Source organism: Amblyomma maculatum, chromosome 8, assembly GCF_055883805.1.
Source record: "Amblyomma maculatum isolate TAMU_Amacu chromosome 8, ASM5588380v1, whole genome shotgun sequence".
Taxonomy (NCBI): Eukaryota; Metazoa; Arthropoda; class Arachnida; order Ixodida; family Ixodidae; genus Amblyomma; species Amblyomma maculatum.
Window position 1 is genome coordinate 100439206 of NC_139351.1, and position 8379 is coordinate 100447584.

Sequence of the window (8379 nt, forward strand, 5' to 3'; positions counted from 1 at the left end):
ATGGTAGTTTAACGAGTAATTCTGGATCCAGAATCAGACACACACTGCTTGGTTGAAGCGGGGCATTACATACAAATTTCATATAATGCGGTAGCATATGACGTTTTGCTAATGAATGTCTATAACCGAATTGTAAATTTGGAATTAAAAGTAACTTTCGTGCTCATGGCAATCGTAGGTAAGTGTGAGTGAGTCTCATTCAATAGAGTCGCGGCAACCAAAGTCTGGCTATTCAAAATATCGTGATCAACTCGACAATGGCCACTGCATTGTGCAGGCCTCTACCATTTCTTTCCAATTAACCGGTTCTGTGCTGGTTGCATCCACTTGATCCCGTAAACAAAAAATTGAATTCGATTTATGGGAAAGGAAAGCGTAGCAAGGAGCGGCAGAAAATTAGGTGCAGAATGAGTTTAGCCTCCTTCTCCCACCTAATTTTCTGCCACACCCTGTTACCCTTTCCTTTCTTGTGAATTAAATGTGTTACTCTTAGCGACCATCGGTTATCCTCATTTCACACTGCATAAGTGTCTTCTGGCGGGCTAGTTGATGTGAATCATTCAATTTTAAAACTACGCGAATAAAACGAGGACCGAGTGAGTGCATGTGTGTGTATTCCTGTGTTTTCGCTCGGTCCTTGCTTTATTCGCGCATTTTTAAAAATGTACGATTCACACGGCATGCCCTGCCTATGCTCATTTCTTCTCCTTGCTTTCGACTACATTGTGCGCGTAATTTCTCTCACCAAATCTTCACGATTTCTACGTTACACCTGCCATTTTCCGCTCCATAACTGCCTGCGTTGTCCTAAATTTAAGTTGAGCATTTTTCGTTAGCCTCCATGCTTCAGCTCCATAGTTGAGTACCGGTAAGATGCAACCGGAAACTCACCCTGGCAACGTTTAATGCTAGAACCTTAGCTAGAAACTAATGCTAGAACTAGCTAGTGAAGCTAGTTTAGCAGTGCTGTTAGAGGAACTAGAGGGTATGAAATGGGATTTCATAGGGCTTAGTGAGGTTAGGAGGCCAAATGAGGCATATACTGTACTGAAGGATGGGCATGTACTGTGTTATCGAGGTTTACCAGAGAGGCGACAACTAGGAGCAGGTTTCCTTGTCAATAAGTATATAGCGGGCAATATAGATGAATTTTATAGTGTTAATGAGAGGGTGGCAGGCATCGTAGTTAGGCTTAATAAGTGGTATAAACTGGATTGTACAGGCCTATGTACCTACATGTAGTCATGATGACCAGGCAGTTGAAAGCTGCTACGAAGATGTAGAATCGGCAATGCGAAAAGTAAAGACGCAGTATACTGTACTAATGGACGACTTCAATGTCAAGGTAGGGAAAAGGCAGGCAGGAGACAAGGCAGTAGGTGACTATGGCATTGGTTCTAGGAATAGCAGGGGGAAGTTACTAGTTGAGTTTGGAGAGCGCAATAACTTACGAATCATGAATACTTTCTTCAGCAAACGGAAGAACCGGAAATGGACACGGAAAAGTCCTAACGGGGAGACTAAAAATGAAATCGACTTCATAATGTGTTCAACCCCCGCCATTATGCAAGATGTAGAGGTAATCGGGAAAGTGCGATGCAGTGACCACAGGATGGTGAGGTCCCGAATTAGCCTAAATCTGAAGAAGGAACGCAACAGATTAGTAAGAAAGAAACCCATCAACGAATTGGCGGTGAGGGGAAGGGCAGAAGAGTTCAGGATCTCGCTACAGAATAGATATTCAGCTCTAAACGAGGATGGCGACATTACCCTAAAGCAATGAACAATAATTTCAGAGATATGATTACTGAGTGCGCGGTAGAAGTAGGCGGTAGGATAGTTAGAGAGGATATCGGTAAGCTGTCTAAGGAAACGAAAGATTTGATTAAGAAACGCCAGACTATGAAAGCTTCCAATCCAACAGACCAGATCGAATGGGCCGAGATATCAAAGCTAATCAATAAGCGCAAGGTGGCCGATATAAGGAAGTCTAACATGGAGAAAATTGAGCAAGCTGTAAACAACGGGGGAAGCCTTAAAGCGGTAAAGAAAACATTGGGCATAGGCAAAAACCAGATGTATGCGATAAGGGACAAGGCTGGCAACGTCATCACGAATATGGACAAGATAGTCAAAGTAGCCGAGGAGTTCTATACAGATCTCTACAGTAGCCAAAGTAGTCAGGACCGTAATGAGATTGGCGGTAGGGAAAAACAGTCAGACGTTCCACCAGTGACGAAGGACGAGGTCAAGAAAGCACTAGAAACTATGAAAAGGGGGAAATCAGCTGGAGAGGATCAGATAACTACAGATTTGCTGAAGGACGGGGGGGGGGGGGGGGGATATCTTGCTAGAAAGACTGGCCACTCTGTATAAGCAGTGCCTGGTGTCATCGATGGTACCGGAACCATGGAAGAATGCAAACATTATCCTCATTTATAAGAAAGGGGACTCTAAGGACCTTAAAAATTAGACCAATCAGCTTACTGTCTGTTACGTATAAGGTATTTGCTAAGGTAATCGCTAATAGAATCAGGACAACCTTAGACTGCAATCAAGCAAAGGATCAAGCAGGATTTCGGAAACGGTACTCTTATCGATCATATCCATACCATCAATCAGGTGATAGAAAAATGCTCGGAATATAACCAGCCCTTATACATAGCATTTATTGATTACGAAAAGGCGTTTGAGTCAGTTGAAACCTCGGCGGTGATGCAGGCACTGCGAAATCAGGGGGTAGACGAGCCGTACGTGAAAGTGCTGGAAGATATATATATATATATATATATATATATATATATATATATATATATATATATATATATGAAGGAAAGAAGCCAACAGTCGGCGAGGCCAAGGAAAGCGTTGGGGATGGTATCTTTATGTCATTTTTTTTTTTTTAATGTTTACTTCGATAACCACAGAAATTAGTAATGTAATCTGTTTAGGGGAAAGATAATTAGACACAAAGTAGAAGAAAAAACAACGTGCCGATGGTGGGATCCGAACCCACGACCTCCGAATAACGCGTCCGGTGCTCTACCAACTGAGCTACATCGGCCGCTGTCCCCCCTGCTACTTTCTTGGGTATTTATGTTGTCTGTATACGAACCTTGAGAGTGTTCACCAGCGCCACCCTCAGCCATAGCGGCGGACGTGGGACGTCCTTTGTTACCGCCAGCGTCACGTAGAACGTGATCATATATATATATATATATATATATATATATATATATATAGTGGCTGCACAGCAACCATAGTTCTGCTTAAGGAAAGTAACAAAATTTCCATAAAGAAAAGTGTTAGGCAAGGAGACACAATCTCCACAGTACTATTCACAGCTTGCTTAGAGGAAGTATTCAGAGACTTGGAATGGAGCAGTTAGGGATAAGGGTAGATGGAGACCTCAGTAATCTGAGATTTGCTGATGACATTGTCTTGTTAAGCAACTAGGGGGATGAACTGCAAATAATGATTGATGACCTAGGCAGGAAAAGTAGAAAGGTAGGCTTGAAAATTAATATGCAGAGGACTAAGGTAATGTTCAACAGCCTCGGGAAGGAACAGCAGTTTACATTAGGTAGCGAAGTACTCGAAGTAGTAGGAGAATATGTCTACTTAGGACAGGTAGTAAATGCAGATCCGGACCATGAAAATGAAATAACAAGAAGAATAAGATTGGGATGGAGCGCATTTGGCAAGCACTCGCAGATTATGACTAGCAGCTTACCGCTATCGCTCAAAAGGAAAGTATACAACAGTTGCATCTTACCTGTACTCACCTATGGGGCTGAAACATGGAGGCTAACCAAGAGAGTTCTACTTAAGTTGAGGACAACCCAGAGGGCTATGGAACGAAACATGGTAGGGGTAACACTAAGAGATAAGAAGCATACAGAGTGGGTCAGAGAAATAACTCAAGTTACCGACATTCTAGTGGAAATTAAGAAGAAGAAGTGGACATGGGCGGGACATGTAGTGCGAAGAGAGGATAACCGATGGTCGCTAAGGGTAACAAACTGGATTCCAAGGGAAGGAAAGCGTGGCAGGGGGCGGCAGAAAGTTAGGTGGCCGGATGAGGTTAAGAAGTTCGCAGGGGTCAAGTGGATGCCGCTAGCACAGAACCGGGTTAAGTGGAGAAATATGGGAGAGGCCTTCGCCCTGCAGTTGGTATAGTCAGGCTGATGATGATGATGATGAATAATGCAACCGTTTAACATTCCCTCTTGAGTGATACCTTTAAGCTATCAGTCATGATCAGCGTGAACCTTACAAATTCGCTCTATCTCAGTGTTCTTCTAATTCTTTCACTTTCACGGTACGGTCCGGCGGTTACAATCTGTCCTTGGTAGATATATTAAGGTTGCCATTTCCAATGCTTCACCGCCTATATTGTAAAATGCTGTTTTTTTCTGAGGCCGTTGTAAACTAGATTAGTTTTCTGCATATTCATCTTTAGGCCTACCTCTTGCTTTTTCTGTCTAAGTCAATAATAAATGTTTTGCAATTCGTCCCCTAATTTTCTCAGCAAAAGAATTATTTTGGCGAATCGCAGATTACTGAGATGTTCTCTATCAACGCCTTTCACCGACTGCTCTTATTCTAACGCTCTGAATAATTCATGCAAGCACGCGGTGGAACTGCGGAGATTCTCTCCTTGGCTAACACCTTTATTTATGGAAATTTTATTACTTTTTATGAAGAACTATAGTTGTGTGCTGTCACTATTTCACATGTGGCTCATACAGACCCCGATGTCGCAATGTCTGCATGACTGCCGATTGACGTTTCTACTAAGTCGAATCTTTTTATTTATCAGGAATGCTATATAGAGTGACTGGTTATAATCCTAGCATTTTATTGTCACCTTCTGTGCAGTATGGATATGATCCGAAGTCTGCTTGATCGTTTGGTTGATTAAAGTTTACGGTTGCTATGTTTCTATAGCATCCCTATAATGATACTTTGGATGTAACAGATTGAAAGCTAGTTGGTCTCTCATCAAAAAAGAAAAAGTTCTGCCATTTAGTGAACTGAGTGATGATGTATTGCGGTGACTTTAATTTACCAGGTGAATGCTGCGAGATTGCTTTTCCAGCCATGTCATTTCCGATAATGAATGCAGGCTGCTATCGGTTAGATCCCTATGCGTTGACTCCTTCAACGTGAAAAATACCATGTCTGCTGAAATGCATATTAAAGGTAGAACTCCTGAGCCGCACGCCTTGTCCATCCTGTGACGTAGGTTTTTCTTGTTTTGTATTGACCGTGTCTTCGCGAAAAACGTCCAGGCGGCCAAACCCATGGCCCAATATTGGTACTGTGTTGGCGATGGTTTTGGAAGGCGAAGACGAAAGAAGGAACCAGCTTTTGGTGCTCCGGAATATTTGGTTTTATCGAGTCCCCAGGGTCCCGTTTGCAAGTGCATTTGCTCGGAGGGCCCTGTCGTCTTCCAGGGACCCTCCGGGGGACTTCTACTTACTTTCTTCCACGCTGCAGCAATACTTTGCAACCTTCAGGGCTCACCAAGATACTTTGTTGGACGAGTTGGTACTTATTCATTATTAACATAAACAGCTCGAACAAGAAGGCAAAGGACAAGATAAAAGAAAACGAAAGCCACAGGTCAAGCGCTTGTACTGTGACTTTCTTTTTCTTCTATCTTGTCCTTTGCTTCGTGTTCGCGCTGTTTATATTAATAACTTCAGGGCTCAGCTGGCAGCCTGGGTAGGCCTGACAGTTGCTCGAACAACCATGACTGACACGGTTGCTGATGCTGGCAACGCTCACCTCCCTGCTGATTCTACCGCGCACCTTCCAGCCACAGCGGACTCTTCCGACAGTAAGGCTGACCTCCCGGACGTTACTCCTTTCTTGGAGGATTCTGCCCCGGAAGTGAATGCTGATTCCGATTTGCATTCGCCTTCGAAGGCGAATTTGACTCATCTGACTACCTTAACGGGCCTCACCCCGCATCATGCGGCCATATAGCCGTCCACAGATCTTGATGAACTTCCGCTGGGTTCCGACGTTGCCATTTTGAGGGCACATGCTGATATCTACAATCAACGCCAGCAAAAGCAGGATTGGCGCTGGAGTTCGCGCTGTTCTCGTCTCCCTGGCTTAGTCACTGAATGCACAGACAATGCACTTTTTTGTGGTGCTGTTCGGGACAAGGAGCGTATCCGTTCTTTGCATGACCAAATTCCTTCTCGCGACCGGGAAATAGAAGCTCTTTAGGCCCACAACGTGGAGTTTTCTTGTAGGACATCTGCTTGCGAAGTTAATCCGCTGAGGACTGGACGTAATGTTTCTCGGACTTTCGCAGCAACTTTGCGGGCCGCTCCAGATTCCGTGGCACCTCGCGAAGCAATTCATAGATCCACGGATGGTATTCAGGACTTTATAAGGCCTCACGAGCATCATACTGTCGAACCTCACCAGATGGTCTGAACGTCTGCGGCCGCTACAAATCATGTGGGACAGAAAGTTGCAACTCCACTAAAGACATCAATAGACCCAGAATCCGAGGGCATTGGCGCTCTCAACCTCCGGCCCACGCGTCGGGCCTTGGTAGTAACTACCAAGGACCCAGGAGACCTTGAGCGTTTGAGGGCAGCCATCACCCGCATTGACGCAACGAACGCCTCAATTAAGGTCCGGGTTCTCTCGAGGATGAACCCGCACGTTCGGCTATCAGGTGTTGACCCGGACGTCCTCCCGGATGATTTGGTAGCAGTCGTCAACAGTAGGAACCACAGATTATGCCTCGATCTCGAAACATGCAAGCTCAGACTTTCTTTTATTCAGCGATCTGGGCAGCGGGTGCACATCATTGAGGTCGACCCTCCCGCCTTCTCCCGACTTCGCGCCGCACGTAGGGTCACGATCGGTTGGACTTCAGTTGAAGTCCAGGAGGATTTACATGTGCCATTATGTACCTTTTGTGCACAGTACGGTCATGCCCTTCCAGCTTGTACACAAAATACTTCCCCGGATAAGGCATGTTGTACTCGATGCGCCGGTTCGCACCACTTGCGCAGTGTCCCAGACCGATTAGGGACCCAAACGTAAAATGCGCCCCATGCGCAACGGCAGGCCGCCCTTGTGCCCATCCGGCTGGTGACGTCTCCCGCACTATCTTGCAGGATCGAGTGGCTCGAATACGGGCAAGAACCAACAATGGCTTTTAGGACCACGGCAACCCCTCGTCCCAATCTAAATCTTAAGTTCTTACAAGTAAATTAGGATCACAGACGCTGCGCGACTGCCCCAATGATTAAATGTATTCAAAATAATGACATCACGGTAACTGCTGTCTGCGATCCATACATTACCCATAAAAAAGAATTTGCAGGAATTCCCCCTTCATTTCATAAAATTTATTGTATTCCCCGCTGCGTTGTATTGCTCCATAATCCTAAATTTGATGTCTTTCCTACTTTCATTTCTCCTGAGCTTGTTGCCTTTTTGTGTTCGACATCGACTTATCAATTTCTTTTCACAGCAGTATATATACCACCTCCCGCAGATATCGAAAGCTTTCTTGCTTTGCTGGCAACTTGTGCACAGACTTAACCTGCAGATAATATTATCATTTGTGGCGACTTTAACGCAAAAAAGTTTCTTTGGGGTTGAAGTGTTACGGACCTAAGAGGAACTCACGTTCAAGCATTTGTCGCATCCAGTAGTTTGGTTGTCATTATAATTCAAATTCCTTGCCAACATATGAAACTCCGTACGCTTCAGGTTGAATTGACATCACATTGGCTTCCCCAAACTTACTTAACGAGTCTTATTTTTGGGAAGTTATGCCAGATTCATCCCTTTCAGAGCACAGGTTTATTTCATTTTCTTTCATTTCTCAACCTTCATCACTGTTTAGGAGGCTTACTAGAGATGTCGCTTAATTTCCCAGTTAGCGTCTCTGAATTGGTTTCAGCATTTTTACAATCATCAGATCTATTCAGCGCCTGCCCTTGATAGCGTATTTTCAAAATTTAATCAGATCTTTATCAAACTTTACACCGAAAACTTACGTTCTCTTAAATCTACATTTCCTGAGGGATCTGTTTGATGGTCGGTTGTTTTGTGCATTGAGGGCTCACGTGTTCGGGCTCTTCGACGTCATTTTCAACGTATTTCCCATCCTACACAGATAATTAACCACCGCTCAACTTATTATAAAGCTCTTGCTGTCTATAGAACTAGCATCAGGCGCACATATGAGAATTATGTAAAGGAACTTTGCTCAGCTGCTACAAGGAAATTCCTTTATGGCAAGCTTTACAAGTATGCTTCTGGAAAGCTCAGGACTCCCTCAATAATTCATATGCTGAGATACTTTGACGGTACCTATACAGAGACATTTCAAGA

The 8379-nt window shown here is 44.3% G+C and overlaps 1 non-coding gene across 1 annotated transcript; it reads right to left on the reverse strand.

Annotated features, from left to right (window-relative positions):
• Positions 1-2991: 2991 nt before the first annotated feature.
• On the reverse strand, positions 2992-3064 carry TRNAT-CGU (transfer RNA threonine (anticodon CGU)). Its single transcript has one exon. It is a non-coding gene; the product is annotated as a tRNA-Thr (tRNA).
• Positions 3065-8379: the final 5315 nt, after the last annotated feature.